The 17,737-nt window shown below is 36.2% G+C and overlaps 2 long non-coding RNA genes across 2 annotated transcripts; both read right to left on the bottom strand.

Moving 5' to 3' along the window:
- Positions 1-11,079: 11,079 nt before the first annotated feature.
- LOC145732738 (uncharacterized) lies at positions 11,080-12,127 on the bottom strand. Its single transcript, XR_014179052.1, has 3 exons — positions 11,715-12,127; positions 11,456-11,636; positions 11,080-11,392 (listed from the first exon to the last, which is right to left on the bottom strand). It is a non-coding gene; the product is annotated as an uncharacterized LOC145732738 (long non-coding RNA).
- A 247-nt stretch (positions 12,128-12,374) lies between these two features.
- On the bottom strand, positions 12,375-13,097 carry LOC145740453 (uncharacterized). The gene is made up of 2 exons (XR_014181434.1): positions 12,942-13,097; positions 12,375-12,818 (listed from the first exon to the last, which is right to left on the bottom strand). It is a non-coding gene; the product is annotated as an uncharacterized LOC145740453 (long non-coding RNA).
- Positions 13,098-17,737: the final 4,640 nt, after the last annotated feature.

The following is a 17,737-nucleotide window of genomic DNA, read 5'->3' as shown; positions in this document are numbered from 1 at the left end:
AAGTGCTCAGGAGGCTATAACCTGAACGAGCACATTTTGAAAAAAGAAACAGGAAACTGAATTAAAAATCTGATTCAAAACCACCAAAACAAACTCAACTGACAGCTAGACTAAAGCTGACAGATGGTCCTCTGAGGACAGCCCGCTGACAGTAACAAATAAGTGAAGTTAACCAATTAACATAAAAAATAATAAAACTGTACTGTATAAGAAAAGAAGATCTTACCTGGTTTATGATCCGAAGATAGAACGATATTTAAGGGGAATAATAATATTAATAATAATTCCTTAAGGGTTCCTTGAAACTTAAGGTAACCATAATACTTGTTATTATTACTCCTTGAGGCTATCTTAAGTTTCAAGGAATGATTATTATTAATATGACTCTTAAGTTAATAAAATCCAGAATGAAAAAAGGCATAACGGGCATAAACTTCAATAATAAACAAACTAACAATAAGTGTGAAACAAAGTTTTTCGTCGACCGTGTATTAACAGTCTTTTTTAATGGACGATAACGAACGCAAAATTGTTCGTTAATGAGTCCCATTAATGCATGATTTTTCAACTGTTCAAAACTAATGTATCTGTATCCTGCTCTATCAAATGTCATTGAAACAGTGTGGCAATACACTCGTTTTGCACTAAACATGCCATTTACTTTAATGCACGATTTTATCATAGGCAACCAAATACGCTTATAGTATATAGATCTATCTTTTTTTATTTGCATTAAACAGAGAGAAATAGACACACATTCTTTAATTGACATCCACCATTACCGGCACAACTAACTGTCACTGTCATTATCAAGGGTACCTGTGATTTCGGTTTGCTTTGTCGCGTATACAAGTCTGACAATTAGTTTTTTTTCGAAACTTTTTAGGACTATAAACATTTAACCAACTCTTATATTAATTAGCGATTAATAGTCTCAATTTTTTTATTTTTTTAAAGCATTTCGATTATTAGTCGTTTTCATTAATACCTTCGTTGGTTAAATAGCTATTAAACTTATGTTTCAACATTTTGCAAAATATGCAGTTTATATCTTTCATAATATAATGTCATAGAAAAAAGAAAAAGGTGAAAAAGAAAGGAATAAGTTTGATAACTTGCAAACACATCTTTCTGGTTATTGGCGTTTCAAGTTAAGATCGCAGCGCCAATTATAAATAATATGGCACTATCACTTCATATTTATGAAACCATTGCTAAATTCCTCACCAAAATCAATGTAAACAAACGGAGAAATATGACATGACATGACATGTTGGAATGGCCGAAACTGTTTTGAAAACTGATCACCAGAGGGAGTATCACTTATCTTGAAACGCCAATTGGTTTCATAATCAACGCGAACGTCAGTTGTCAGTAGTATAATTCTTCTTCCTTTTTGATTTACCATTTTTTTTTATTGAAAACTTATGTTTTAGAAGACAAGAAATCTTGCCTTGCTTGGTTAATTTTTGTTTTGTCTTGCAAGACAAAACAAGATTCTGTATAAAATGTTGTCTTACACGACGTAGCTTAAATTTGAGCTCCATGCCACCGTGTACTTCTCCCTCCAAGCTTAGTTTTCTTATGCTACTCCCAGCACCATGAGTTTTTTCAGTCACACACAAACAACGAACAGTGTTGTGATTTACGCAAATACTTTAAAAAAAGTTGACATTGTTGAATATCTGACTCTCTCGGTAAAGATTGCTGAACAAACTGTAGTTTTTTACTTGGTGTTCAGTGATTGGCCACTGTTTGCACTATATTTTGATATTGCATTACATGATGCGTATATGTATTTAAGTGGATCTAGAGGAAATTCGAGCAATTCAGACGAAAGAACCCATATATCAGAAAGCAATTACGGTGAAACAGGTTGTCAAAAAAACCGTGTAAAATGGTTCTCGAAGCCGGGACGAGCGTAATCGGCCGTTGCCGGGGCCCTGGGATAATGAACGCGTACATGTAATAAACATGTAACCTGTCAAATAAATCTGCTCGAGGTGCGAGGAACGCTCACAACTAACGTTTCAATCAAGCTACTCATTTCATTTTCAAATTAAATTACCTTCGCCGGATTCTTTCTTTCTCTATACGTCCGTTTTTTTCCCACCGCATTTGGTGAAGAGGTAACATCATCGTGACCTGTTTTTCTTCAGAGGATTCTTAGATAACTAGACGTTTACCATTAATCAATTTATTTGACTTAATACCTTCATGACGATCAGTTAAAACAACACTTAGTAGTCATATAAAAGTGTAAAAAATTTGGAATTATCCTCTTAGGAAGAATTTAATGTAAAAACAGAAGAAAAGAGACGAGATTAGACAAGGTATCACAGAAATGAAGAGTGGTAAAATTGTATTTTTTAAAACAACCTATAGGGCCTAGTGTATGAAGCTTTACCACGACACTCTGTATATCGAATGCAGAACCTTGTATATGATAAGATTAATTGAAAATTTGTTCAATGCCGGAAAGACGCTGAATTGAAGAAAACCTTTTGCGGATGTTCTACTCCACTAACTTAAGTCAAAACTTTGGTAATAGTTAAATTTTTGTTTGGTTAGGAAAACATCCTGTATATTGTTGTTTTGGATTTATCGCAAAAAGGTATTTTTGTTGCAATAAAACAAACGGAGAAGATTTTAGTTGGCCATGCATTACCGGCGCCCTCGTTCACTTTGATCCGGACGTGCCCGGACTGGAAAAGGGCCAATTTGCGGCGAAAAGAGCCGGAAAAAGGGCTTTTTTTTGCAGGACCCGTCGTTCATACGAAATAAAGTTGTCTTCCTCGAAAATGACGTGCCAGAACCGGCCGCGGCGGTATTTTAATCAACCGTCTCGAAAATAACCCGCGTCGAATCGAGCCGATTGAAAAAAATTCGAATCGTGGTAAGTACCGGACGGCGTTGTAAATTGCATTCTATTAACGGCCGTTGTGTAAGGCAAATAATTTATTTAGTCGAAAAAACTGGGGGCCCCCTCGTCTCGGCCAAACCAAATCAAAAAAAAAAAAAAAAATGAAAGCCGTCAACTTCGAAACGTATTAATAATGCCTCGTAATCGACGTAGACCGCAACGATAGGGAGGAAGTGGAAATAATTTGGTTTCGTATTGTAGAAAAGCTTGAGTAAGAGAGAAACAAAGCCAAATTATGTCTACATGTGCAGCATTAGCAGAAAAAAATTTCAATGCATCTTTGGCATTATTTGTGTTGTGTAGTTTGCTTTATCTTTTAATTTAATTTTTACGCAACAATTTATTTTTTATTTTTGTCTTTTGATAGCAAATATAAATTTCTTTGATGTTTGGGATTATATTTTCACTCTTATTATTAACTCAACTCAACCATATTATTGTTAAGATTTTTTATACAAAAATATTATTATAAAGAGTGTATTGTAGTAGGCTTTCTTTATAAAACAATCTGAACCTAACAATTTTATAGTGTCAAAAATATATTTGGTCGAAACAAAAGTTGTGCTGTGACTCAATTTTCTCGATTTGGGGGATTGGTGGCTTCTTTTGCCCTCCGGGGTCCAGTCGTATTTTTCATAATTCCATTTCAATTCGGGACCGAATAATTCAAGGGATCGGAAGCCGCAATAAAATAAATAGAGAAAGCCAATAAAATAAACGAAAACAAGCCGCAAGGGGGCGCCCCCGAGGCGATAGTATTGTGACGTGACAATTGACTGGCGAATTGCGGCTTTAGATCGTCTTTTATTTCAGATTCGTTTCGTCACGGCCACCTATAGGGCTTACGTTGCGCAAATTTTATCGACTTTGAGAATATTGTATTGGGGGGATTTGCATTCGGCAATTTCGCAAAGGGCAGAAGTTTTTTTTTTGGTTTGAACGATGTCGGACCGGCAAAAATTAACCGGGGGGAAACTAATTAACACTCGGTCGATTGAAACCTATTAATAAAACAGAACCCTCCTAAAAAACGGGAATGGAGGAATTAATTTCGGGGAGCTCGTGCGAAAAGAGCCGCCAGGGGGCGGGGCCGGTGGCGGCGATCAATCACGCCGTATCTTCGGATTGAAAGACATTGAATTAGCAGGAAATTGGTGCGAGGCACAGGCGACTCACGCCATCATTACTCATTGTCACGTTTCGAATAATTTCTTTTTTTCTTTCTGGTGTTAGTTAACGCCTTCCTCCCATTTTAACAAAGAAACACTTTAGAGAAGCTATTTCAATGATTACTCTAAAAAAAGTCAACTCTGTAAAGAACCTCTTTAGTAACTCATAAATTTCAAAGAACACAATTACGCAGATAAATTCTGGCAAAATTCAAATATACATTATACTTCAAATATTGTTTATAAATATGGTTATTCACGGTTAGTAGTGTGGATCATCCTCGTGGTGGTGCAATGTCCCCCAGGTCCTTATCCCGAGCGCACCTAAAATGGAATATCCCAGCCTCTCCACGTTAATTACATCACTTGATTTACTCATGCACGGGCCGACTTGATTTATGGTCCCTCGATCCCGGGGCGGCGCCCCCGACGACCTGGAGCAGTTTCGCTATCAACACTCCCGAGACTTGTGCCGTTAATTGCAAATCTGTTACTCTCGGACTCGATATCCACTCTCTGAGGAGATTACGGTATAATCGCTTGCGGTCCGAATGATTCAACTGTTGTTATACACAGGGTGTCTCGAATATACCAATATAAAAGTAATATCTTTGATACTTTAAATTTGCTGTCAGCTGTCAGAATTTGGCTTTGTCCTGCTTGTAACTTTAGAAGCCTTGTGCTAGTAGCCTAACCTAAAAATTTGTACTCTGCACCGTCAACGATGCTAAGTGTCCACCAGTTTATTTACCCTTGTTTTCCGCACTATTTGTACAACAAAGTGAGTACCTGACTCAGCAATGACTGGATTTACACAGTACCCACAGTGCAAAGTTTGGGGTATATTTCAAAATTATCTCCAAAATTGGCAAACATCGACGCTGATTACCTTTAAACCATGATCACCACCAAAATGTTATTATATACAGGGTGTCCGGAAAATACGTGTACAACGTTTGACGACAGACTCCTGACGTCAAAATATATCGATCTAAGCCGACTTAGTTATATCCAAAATTGTCTCGTTTAGCCGGTAGAGGGCGTCAAAAATTTGTAAAAATATTGGTTTTTTACTAAATTACGATTATTTTTTTTTTATTTTTATATTTTTGTCGAGTGACCGGAAGTATTTTGAAGCTATTTTACCTCTTTAATATTTCCCGGTGGATGAGCTGTTTCGCCAGAAAAAAAAATTTACAATTACCTGCATACATCAAAGTAGGTATAATAAAGTTGAAATTATTTATTGTAAGAAACTAAGTAAACCAAAAACATTACTTAAGCAAATGTGTAAAATGACCGCCATCTTGCTGAATACACTTATCAATACTCTTTAAGAAATGAAATTGTACCCAATATTTTTACAAATTTTTGACGCCCTCTACCGGCTAAACGAGACAATTTTGGATATAACTAAGTCGGCTTAGATCGACATATTTTGACGTCAGGACTCTGTCGTCAAACGTTGTACACATATTTTCCGGACACCCTGTATATTACATATTTCGATATTTCAGTACTAAAGGTATAGCCCTACGAACTTAAACACCATAAGCTTAAAACAGGGATAAAAAAGCAGAAGAATTAAAAAAAATAAGAAAGACACCAAAACGTGAATTAACAAAATATGCTTAATATACTTAGATAATTATCATGATACTCTAGTGCTCATACACTTTTCTTTAACTGGTTTCAATCAACCAGTTTAGTTTCAGAAATTATTTCTATCAAAACTTCTTTTCTGACAAAGTCTAATTTATACTTCTTTTTTCTGCTAATGTAGGTTAAAGATATTGTTTCAGTTGATGCTCCATAACGTTACATAAGCTGTCAAAGGGTGGGCAATTCTTATTCATGACCTGCGTCCCCTCAAAAAGCCGGTAATTTTTCCGATTTTCTCAAATGGCCGAATCCGCTCGAATTCAAATGAGTTTCGCACGTTTCTCTTCGTTCGATTTATTTTTCGCTGACGCCGCTTTGCTGGAAATCACCGATCCAGTCAGTTGCTTGCTCCATGTTTCTGCTTATATTTACATCAAAATAAGGGAGGCCGAAACTGGATCATCGACTTTGAATCGGTTGGAGTTTTTGGTATTCTTGTACGTAATGTTTAATTCAAATTTGATTGCCAGCAACTAAAAGTTTTGAACTTTGTAGTTTTCAGTTACTCTTAAATTGGAAGTTTTTTTCTGGATGTTTGAAGGCAAAGTGTTCAACCAATATTGCTTCCATAGTTATTGGTTTGCAAATTGTATCACGTTGCGTATTCATTGCGATCCATCAGGAAGAAACGAGCAGAAAAATACTTCGATTATTTAAATTTGGGAGATTCTTAAATCCGTACAAATCGCCTGCCTCGGTCTTACCTTCGAAACCTATAAGTAGGTGCATCAAATCAAAACTTTTATACTGAACCTTCACATGCAAATATTGTTTTCAGTTTGAAAACAAAACAAAATCAACATTGAATCCATATAACAAACGAAAACGCCAAAAAAGGAACGAAACAAAAACGAGGGGGAAATTGCAGTTTGTGGAAAATTTGATTGAGTCGTGTTTAGGGTTGCTGACGTCATGGCTGACAACAAAACCACCATAACAATTTTCCGGCCTCAAAAAAGAAAAAAACCGTGTCGAACGTTCTTTAAATACAGTTCACTTAGTTCCGCAAACATAAACGCGCGCTTTAATCTACGAACAAAAAGGGGGAGGCGATAAATCACCGGCCGCGACATCTATCGGAGGCTGTCAAGTGACACGCGTCCAGGTCACGTGCCGGATTAGGCTAATAGTGATGTTAATCCGAAAAGAGGCGAGACCACCCGGCCTTGAGAAATTCACCAGCCCTATAGTTTGCTCCTGACCCCAAACCCGGTTAAGAAGCGTGATATTACTGTATTAACTACGGGATTAGGGTCATATCCCGTAATTCGTTTTATGGTTTTGATACGATTCTTTTCACTAGATTCTCTTTTTTTTTTTGATCTCGTAACAGTAGGATTTGCTATTATCAAATCCAGTCTTAAGCAGAATATGATAATTAAACCACTTTATGTGTGTAAAATCAAAGGAATACCGCAAATGCATATGTGATACCCTGTAATCATTTTTTATACGTTAAGCGACCATAGGAAAACCGTGTAACGGTCAGAGAAACGTAGCTAATTGCATGCGCGGGAGAAAGACAGAAAACGAAAAAAATATCAAGTAGGCCATATTTTTAGCGCGCTGTTGCCAAACGCCGTAAGTTTGTCGAGGGTTTTGAATACTTACGGCGTTTGGCAACAGCGCGCTAAAAATATGGCCTACTTGATATTTTTTTCGTTTTCTGTCTTTCTCCCGCGCATGCAATTACCTACGTTTCTCTGTCCGTTACACGGTTTACCTATGGTCGCTTTTGGATTTACCACACCTGTATACTTATCTACGTTTTATGAACAAAATTTAAGACTTTTTATTAACAGTATTTGAATATTGGAATATATTGAAATACGTGTTCATGGTTAATTAGATTTTACCTAAACTATACTTAATTGATGTACATACATTATTTTGAAACAGAGTGTTCTAAAGGGGGCAATGGAAGTAAAACAAAAACGACGCCTAAACTCGTAATCCCGAATTTTTCCCTGACCATAAATCCCCGGCAACAATAAAGGTAATTTTCCCCGGAAAACGGCGTAATAGATCATCCGAATAGATATATAAATTCCCTGTAAACTATTGGCCGGCCATATAATATAAAATACTGTCACTGGGTCCGAAATCCCGAAGGACCACTCGTGTGTGACCGGAAATAACGCCGGCAGGCGCTTGATACACGGCCAAAAAGGCTTTTTTGCTCGGCCTGTACACATTATTTTAGACAAATTGCTCTTCCATACGGGAATTTAGTTTCCCTGAAAGCAAAAAAATACCGCCCCCGGATCGCGGAATAGTTACGTTTTATGAATGTGTTTGCCGCTTTGCTGGGAATTTGGTCCACGCCTCGAAATTCCCTTCCCCTCTCGCTCGTTTTACCATTAAATCAGTTTTACCAGTCTTATAATAATAAAAAAAGTGACAATGTACAGGGTAATTGTTTCAATTTTGACCACCCTTTTAACTGCCTTATTTTTTATTTTAGCAATAACATACAAAGTTCGTATTTATTTTTGTCCAGTATACCGGGTAACTAAACTTATGATTTTTAAATAGAATGATCAATTTTTTATACAGGGTGTCCTACCGGAAACTGCCACGGTTGATAATTCGAATTATCATCAAAATTTCAAGAATTATTACAGTTTTCGAGAAAATTATAAATTTATTTGCAGTATGAAAATGAGATGATATTTTCTAAAAATATGCACTTACTAGAAAACTGTTTCAGATATGGAAGAAATAAATGATACAAAAAAGTTTCTAAATTGTATAAGGCTACGTAAATATAAAAACATTACGGGCGCATCAGGTTTCAGTTTGAGGGGGTAAAAAAACCGTATTAAAACCTAAAACACCCTGTATAACTTCGCTTTACTTTAAAGTAATTTAAAAGATCTACCCTTCAAATTTTAACATTTATTAAATAAATTAATGATCTACTAACGAAAATGTCCATCTGGTGCTCAAGACTTTTTTCTTCAATAACATTAATTTCCTAGTTAAAGAGCGTTTAGCGGTTTTAGCCGTGAGCCACCTTAATTTCATATTGAGCCATCTTTACACAACATTAAATTTTAACGTCCGTTAATAATAGGTCGTCGGAGGGCCGAGCCGATTAAATCCAGGAAGTCGTAAAATTTTTCAGTTTATCGAAATTGGGACGTCACGTCAGGGGCGTCCGTATCCCTCGTCGATTTGCATGTGAAAGGAAAACAATCTTCGCCAGTGAATCAACACCTTGCCCGACATAATAGGAACGGGCAGGACTCTTAATATCGGCTAATAATATTTTGTTGTCGGCCGTTCGGACCCTCGTCAAGCGGCTTGAAAGGCCGGTAATTAATATATCTCTGGGATCTGTTGTTGTCCGAGATGGACCGTGACGGGTCTCAGCTCTCTAACCTCAAGATTCACATCTAAATCTTTCATAAATATTTAACATCTCACTTTTTACCTTTTGCTGAAAACAAAGCTTTATTTAAGTTCCCGATTTTCAATCGTTTTGATATCGGTTTCAGTGGTGACCAATTAGAAGAGGCAATGGAGGAGGCAAAGCCTCCCCACAAAAATTATATTCACTTTACTTTTTGTTGGTATGCTCTCATAAAAACAAAACAAATCAGTAACTTTTATTGCACAATATCCTGATTACGATAAGCAGCAGACTAGTTTGCATTAACTAACCTAACCTAATCTAGAGATACGGTAATGTCTTTTAATATTACATCGCTAATAATTTTATAAAAAGCTTATGAAGAATGTTAAAATGAGCCGGGCACCCCTGTGCTGTAGTAAGAGACATTTGAATTTTCTAACGTACGTGGAAGTCTAAAGTCAAAACTTAATGTTGTTTGAACACAATTGAACAACGCAAAACGCTTAAACGGAATTTTTTCAGTCACAGAAAGCAGTTTTCAGCTTGCTGCTTTTTCTTGACACACTACAAAGAGTGCAACATTTACGCACATAATGCACTATGTAAACTTAGCATTATGTTTGGACATTGCCGTATTGACAAATTCCTCCTTTAAACCTCACACTATGTTTCATTAAGCAATTATAAATGAAAATGAGAAAACTATATTGTTTTGAAAAAAAACATCTGTATAATTCATCGGTCCGTTTATTACTGCAACCAACAATACACCAGGTTCACATCTGCTCGTGGAAGATGTGGCAACATAGAGCATAGTCCCAACTGACAGTCGGCTAAACATTTTCAGGTTAGGAATTTTAAAAAGCTGAAAAACATCAAAAACTACAAACAGAAGAAATAAAAACTTAATTTAGGGTTGTTGAAGTTTATTAATTAGTGTTGTTATTGCGAGACCTTCGTAGAATTTAAGATTTTTCTTCACCAAATTGGAAAACTTGCAACATTTGGTGGTAAACAAAGGCGGAAAGTTCCAATCAAACTTTGGCTTGGGAACAACAACCACATTCAATTTAAATTATCCGGAAAGAACATCACAGATAGGTGCATTCGAACGAGTCATTAACAGCCCAATACCAACGTTTCAAGAATTATTCCATAAAATTTGCAAGAAAGGAAAGGCAATGTGTGTATCCTGGGGACTATTAAATCCTAAAGCAGTGTTTTAACTTATAACAGAATTGTTGGTGCTTTAAGAACTTGCTTCTTGGTTTTGTGATATAGATTCACAAGAAGAAATTATCTAATTTTATGATTGTTTATGAAGAAAACTAGACTTCTTAGATAAAAAAGAAACTTGAGTGTACTTTTTAAAGATTTTATTTGTATATTTGAAAATGGTGAGGTTTTGTTTTTTGTTTATCAATCCCAATCCTCTGACCGGTTTCGCCGTATTACGGCTCATCAGAGAGGCTATAGGGCTTGATAACCAAAGAACAAAACCTTCGTTCCAGTATAGTCAACTGGATGCCAGAAATGATAGTTGTGTGCAACATCTGGTGACATCTGTACTCAACTCTATGAGTTAGAAAGTACAGATGGCGTTCCAAAATCTAGGAACAGCACCATTAATGCCGCATCATTCGGTAAACACCGATCTGATTGGTTGAAAATGGTGAGGTTTTGTTTTTTGTTTATCAATCCCAATCCTCTGACCGGTTTCGCCGTATTACGGCTCATCAGAGAGGCTATAGGGCTTGATAACCAAAGAACAAAACCTGAAAACGGATTGGAACGCCATCTGTACTTTCTAACTCATAGAGTTGAGTACAGATGTCACCAGATGTTGCACACAACTATCATTTCTGGCATCCAGTTGACTATACTGGAACGAAGGTTTTGTTCTTTGGTTATCAAGCCCTATAGCCTCTCTGATGAGCCGTAATACGGCGAAACCGGTCAGAGGATTGAGATTGATAAACAAAAAACAAAACCTCACCATTTTCAACCAATCAGATCGGTGTTTACCGAATGATGCGGCATTAATGGTGCTGTTCCTAGATTTTGGAACGCCATCTGTACTTTCTAACTCATAGAGTTGAGTACAGATGTCACCAGATGTTGCACACAACTATCTTTTATTTGTATATTTCATAATGTGTAAATAATACAATTAAAATAGTAATTTAACCTACTATCTGATGGAAAAGTATTTAACAGTAGCACCATCTGTTTCTAGCCTTATAGTCAGAGAAGATACGGCAAAATTTATAAGGGCTAATTCTGCAAAATAATGGCATTTGATCAAATTTATGTATTAAGTAACTTGTATCTTTCTAATATTACCTGAAACTTATTAGAAATTTGTTTTTTCAACACTCTGCATATGGATTTTGACAACACCATTATAACCATAGCTTCAAACACCTTTTGTTCAGCCTTTTAGAGCAATTGATAATGGGACTTTTTAAATTTGGACCCTTTCAAAGCATGATAAGCAAACTCCAGATTAGGCAAATAAAGGTACCTGAAACATAAGCTATTTAGTATTAGCAGCTCATTAATACCTCTACCAGAGTCCTTTTTATAGTATTATGTAAATCACCTTGTCAGCTTCTGCTAAATACACCTTTACTCTATATCCATGTTTCTTCAAGAACCACTGGCTTGAATAAAGTTGGTTTTTGTATTGTTCTTGTAAAAACTCTTCTTGGGAGTAAGTAAATATATAGGCTGTTTCATTGTGACAGTGTTTTCTATTAGAAAAGGCGGCCTTTTCTGTTTCACAAACTCTAGTTCCTTCAGAATGTTTCACTGGGCCCCTTGATAGTTGTAAAGTGTATTAAAAAAGTGGCATTTTCAAAACTGACTACCGAAACACACACACATTATCTAGTCTCACACGTAGTATCGCAGTTAAAAACAAGTTAAGTCAAAATACTCCTTAAAATATTGTCAAATTTACATCAAAAATAAAAAATGTCTTATTGTTTACATTTCGTCAACAATGGCGGCCGATTTTCCGAGCCTTGTCGTCCTGATTCATTGCCGACGTGACTAGATGGCGTCAAAATTCTATCTCGCTCGGAACGCATGTAATAGACAAGAAAGGCAAATGATGACGTAACCGGCACTGACTTGAATACACAAGAACCAAAGCTAATTACTTCCAAAAATCACTTGGAAACAAAAGAATAAAAAAAGGACGACGCAAATTAAGGCTGTAATTAATAGCGTCCTAAAAGGGCCAAATGAAAACAATTGGTTTTAATTGCTCGGTTTTATTTGAAGCAACAAAAAAAAACAGATGATAAGAGTAAAATGGAAAAATCCTGCGGTCGGACTTAATTAAGCCTCATCAATCAGACCTCGGATGTAACTTTGGTGAGTCCCCAAGGCGAATTTATTATATCATTTTTTTTTCTGGAACGGTATAGCGTAAAGAATGAAGGAAGGGGAGAGGTGCGATCCCTGTTACAGGAAGAATCCCACTTAAGTCTACGGATGGTAGGCATTTTAAAACAAGTGCAAAGCATAGCGAGAACAAAAGAATAACGTCGCGAGCTCGGGATTCCGGTGACAGCTCACTTAGCGTCATGATTGATGTCACTTGTTTTGCCCTGAATATTTATGGAGCAGGGCGGAGGAGGAGTGGAATCCAAAGAAATAGAGTCTCGGTCCCTGGGATGAATCGATAATCTTTCTGTTCCTTATAATATAAAAAAATAAAATAAAATAGTATGGGGAAAATAAAACAAAAATAGCATGACATGACAGATAAATGTGTTGAATGACAAAAATCTGACAAAGATATTACACTCAAAGCGTTTACCTGTCTATTGCATTGTGACGTCATCTTGTTTTTGTTTGATTTTCTGCATGGTCTGCATCTCAACGCGAATAAAAATGCTGATTCCACTAGTAAAGTAAATAATTTATTTGAATTTATTACTTTGCAGCGTTAACATTCTTGAACACCATATGGTGATTCAATCTATTTAGCCAACCAGTAAATGTTCGTTTTATTATCTTTTCGACCCTCATTGAGCGCACTGATTCGGTCCGGTGACAGAGATCATAATAGAATAAAGGAACATCGCATTATGGGTGTACGGGGGTTGGAAAACAACATACGGGACTTGTTAGTGACTTGTGGCACCCCGGAGAATTTAAATATTAATCACGTCACAGATTTCGTTAATGGGCATCAACCCCTCTTTACCGGTCAGAGTTGGGCTATGCATCTACGAATGCAAAAAAAGCATCGATTTTTCACTGGCCAAGAACCGAACGAACCATGACCAAAAATAACATCCAAAGAAGAAAATAAAACATCAGAACCGAGTGTTAATAATAAAGACATCACCAACACAGAGATATGCGAAGCGGCATTATGACAAAGAGGTGTTACAATGATTAACGTCGGTGTGAATATATTAAATAATCCGAAGGGGGCAGGTGTGAGCCCCCCGCCGAGCCCTAAGGGGGGCCCTCCGACTCACAATCGGGGCCGCAGAAAAGGCCCGGTCAACCGTTCGAACGAACCGTCTCGACTTCTTTTATTAATCGATTCGAAACACTTAATAATGTTGTTTAATTGGGATTTTCTTCTCGCACGGATTAATTATTTTCTTTTTTTCTGCCTCCTCCACGCTGATATAGATTTGATATTATTAAATAAATTGTAGTAGTTTTTTATACAGGTGTGGTAAATCCAAAACCGACCATAGGAAAACCGTGTAACGGGCAGAGAAACATAGATGATTGCATGCGCGGGACAAAGACAGAAAACTAAAAAAATATCAAGTAGGCCGTATTTTAAGCGCGCTGTTGCCAAACGCCAAGTATCCAATATCGTAATATATTCAGTATCGTTATAAGTAATTTCATTCAAACTGTTAATGACAGAAATCGGACTAAATACAGCTCGCTGACCGTATACAGATTATCCAAATGAATGGAACAAATTAGGAATAATCCAACAATAAAAGTTACAACAACAACATTAATTTTATTCACGATATTGGATACGTGGCGTTTGGCAACAGCGCGCTTAAAATACGGCCTACTTGATATTTTTTTAGTTTTCTGTCTTTTTCCCGCGCATGCAATCATCTATGTTTCTCTGTCCGTTACACGGTTTTCCTATGGTCGGTTTTGGATTTACCACACCTGTATAGAGTCAACAACACTCAGTTACAAAAAAGGTGAAGATTTATTGAAAATATTTCTTAAGAATGAAATTCTTTCAAAATTTGTCGTAGCTATAATATTAGTTTTAGTATTTAAACTTCAAGGGCATCTATTAGCTACGAAACAAAAAAATCCAATTCATTGCCTTGATATAGTTCCAGAAAACCGTTTAATTTGCATCAGTCCCAAAACTTGCGTGAAGCTAATTAATTAAATCGGCAGTGAACACAAAAAAAAAATGTTAATTTCTTTGTAATAATAAGTTAAAAAGTACCTAATTCCTCTTAAAAACCAGAAAAGTTTTGTAGCTCTTAACAAAATGTGAAAAGTATTGTCATGTTTTCGCAAAAAATACCACATTATCACCAAAACCACTACCTGATTTAAAAATACGGAAACTTGTGTCAAAAATTAAACACAATCTAGACTACAGGACCTAAATAAACTGCTAGCCAATTGAAACGGGGCCGCTCAAATTTTTGAGTTAAAAATAATATTTTAAAAACAGAACAAGGTAAAAATGTCTAGTTTAGGGTATTAATTAGAGGCCTTCAAATAAAAGATATTCCGGTTTGACAATTTGTAAAACATTTCCTAAGCTAGTGGAGTGTTGGTATACAACTGAGCCTTATTCGGTAGAAACGGTATAACAAACTGTGGTATAACTCACAGACTTACCTTTAAAGAGAATCATGCCAACCTCTCTTGAAATTGGCTCTTTTAAAGCTTTTACTTTTGAAACATAAAATAAACGGCAAAATAAATCATTAAATTACCATCTGGAACGGCTTTTAAAAAAGCATTTCCCGACCTAATAAATTTGACTAAATGGAAAAAAAAAAGCAAAACTATGATTCATTTTAATTCGGGTGTTAAAAAATAGGCGCATTAATTCGAGAGGACAAAAATGGTCCGCGAAACAAAACGTCATAAATTATTTTTAATTAAAGTTTACAAACGAGGACAAGAGAAGCAAATAAATGGATATTATTAATGTCCCCGCCTAATTTGGGACTAAAAGCATTTTTGTTAGGGTTGACGCTTTACACGCTTTTTAAATTTTTGATACGTGTTGCCGGCAATCAAAACGAATGGCCTTTGCGCTCGTTTTTTAACTCTCCCGCCTGCTTTTATATTAATTTCGTGGTCATTTGCTCTAGTTTATTCGGGGACCCGGGACGATATTTTACTCGTTTCCACCCGAATATAGAATTACATTCGTCATCGGATAGCGTAAGTACTTAAATGTATCGCCGACAGATATTTGCCCTTTTCAGATGAGCCAAGCAGGAAATGGAGGTTGAGTGGCCCATTTCCTGCATTTCGGGTGACAATTCCCGCCCTTAAGTGTCGATGACGCGTGGCCCCACGATTGCCCTTTTGTGTTACCTTTTTGGCGGTGTCGGGTGTCATTTCCTGTCTCGCTCTAATGTAATCGCTTTTCCTGCGAATTAATCTAAAGCAATCAAGAACATTCCCCCCTCTCACGCCTCAAGCAAAACGTAAAGGGGGGAATTAGAAATAAAATAAACTAAGGACTATAATCTAGTATCAAAACCGCACCTCCCCCGTCTACCCTTAGGAGAGCAAATTCGCAAGTAACTTGCAAATATGCAGGTAATCCAAACGGTTGCGGTGCATAGAGCCGGAGACTCAATTTATATGGTAAACAGAGTCATAACGAAAGTGTTTAAGCTCTATGTGGAACAGATATTGGCCCTAGCGACGCTCTATGCCGGAGTGTTAATTGCATACTTAAATGTAAAGGGGCTTTTTAATTTTGCTTCTTTTATATTGCGACACACATACCTAGGTATGTATCGACCTAATAACGTAAACTGTAATATTTACCGTTTTATTCTCTAAAACACCACTTCGTATCAGGTGTTTAATTAAGACAGAACATCGGCTTTATCTAGAAAACTAAAATTGACACAAGTTTAAAACAATTTTTTTAAGGAATCTGATTAAAAAAAAAACTTATGGCTGTTTCCCCGACACTTTCAAGCAGATTTTTAAGTACAACTTAAGCTAAGTTGAGGTTTGAATGTAACCGATCAGGTGCAAAATTGCACAGTCTAAACTAAACTTTTCTAAGCTGCCCTTCCTTAAACTCAACTTAGGCAATGTTGGAAAAACGGACATTAGAGTCAATTAGATGCATGATTTGTGTTGTGTTACCTTGTGTTGAGTCAATGGATAAATTCAGCTTAACTGTCAGCTGTCACTCAAGTCATGTGTCAAGTGATTGTTTTTACTGTCACTTGGTAAGAAAAGAAATAGTACTAGTAGAATAGAAATAATAGTAGACTGATTTTAATAGATTTTAAAACTGTTTGGTGGTTTTGCAGCTTTATGGAGAGGATTTTAACTGTTGTCATATTTAAAATATTTAGTAAAAACACAACTAAATGTTATAAATGCCAAAAATGAAACTACAAAATACATTCAACCAAAGTCACATTATTTTTATTACTTTTCAAGTATGTTTCGTGGTTTTGTACCTCTATGGGATGGAATTTGACAGTTTCCAATTTTAGAACAGAACAAAAGATACAAAAAGCTTTACTGACAGCCAAAGGTCATCTGGCAAAATATGATTTACGAAAAACCCTATGGACTTCTACGTCGCCACAAGAAGGTAAATATTTTAAATTTGACAAATGGGAAGGAAGCAAGCCTATGTGGCTATTAACTGTTACGTCATTCCATTTTCTTTGATTTTCTCTATACAGGTGTGGTAAATCCAAAAGCGACCATAGGAAAACCGTGTAACGGACAGAGAAACGTAGGTAATGCCATGCGCGGGAGAAAGACAGAAAACGAAAAAAATATCAAGTAGGCCATATTTTTAGCGCGCTGTTGCCAAACGCCGTAAGTATTCAATACCCTCGACAAACTTACTTACGGCGTTTGGCAACAGCGCGCTAAAAATATGGCCTACTTGATATTTTTTTCGTTTCCTGTCTTTCTCCCGCGCATGGATTTACCTACGTTTCTCTGTCCGTTACACGGTTTTCCTATGGTCGCTTTTGGATTTACGACACCTGTATGTTGATGGTGTCCGGGTAGACTGAACCAGTGAGTAACAGACGAGAGTAATGACTCATTACTCATGGCTAGGTAATGGGTTATTATCTATTCAAAACTAGTGAGTAATAAGCATATTATTAAACAGTTCTAAAAAAAAACATTGTTCAATAACAAATTAATTATTAATGAGATTGGTTTTGGTCGTTTAATATGTATTTGCATTAAATTAGTATTTAATTATCAGTTTTGTTGGTTATTATTAAAGCTAATATTAATTTACAATCAAGTATAAGTTATAACTGTAATGGGTGGGAAATTTTGATTCCCAATCACTCATAATATGTTAGATATTTAATGTTTTTTTTTTTAAACTAACAGTGTTTTAGTAAATAATTGTCATTT

Source organism: Ips typographus, linkage group LG1 (assembly GCF_016097725.1).
Source record: "Ips typographus isolate SLU linkage group LG1, UJ_Ityp_2.0, whole genome shotgun sequence".
NCBI lineage: Eukaryota > Metazoa > Arthropoda > Insecta > Coleoptera > Curculionidae > Ips > Ips typographus.
The sequence above is the reverse complement of the archived record's forward strand: the minus strand, read 5'-3'. Positions and strand labels throughout refer to the sequence as shown.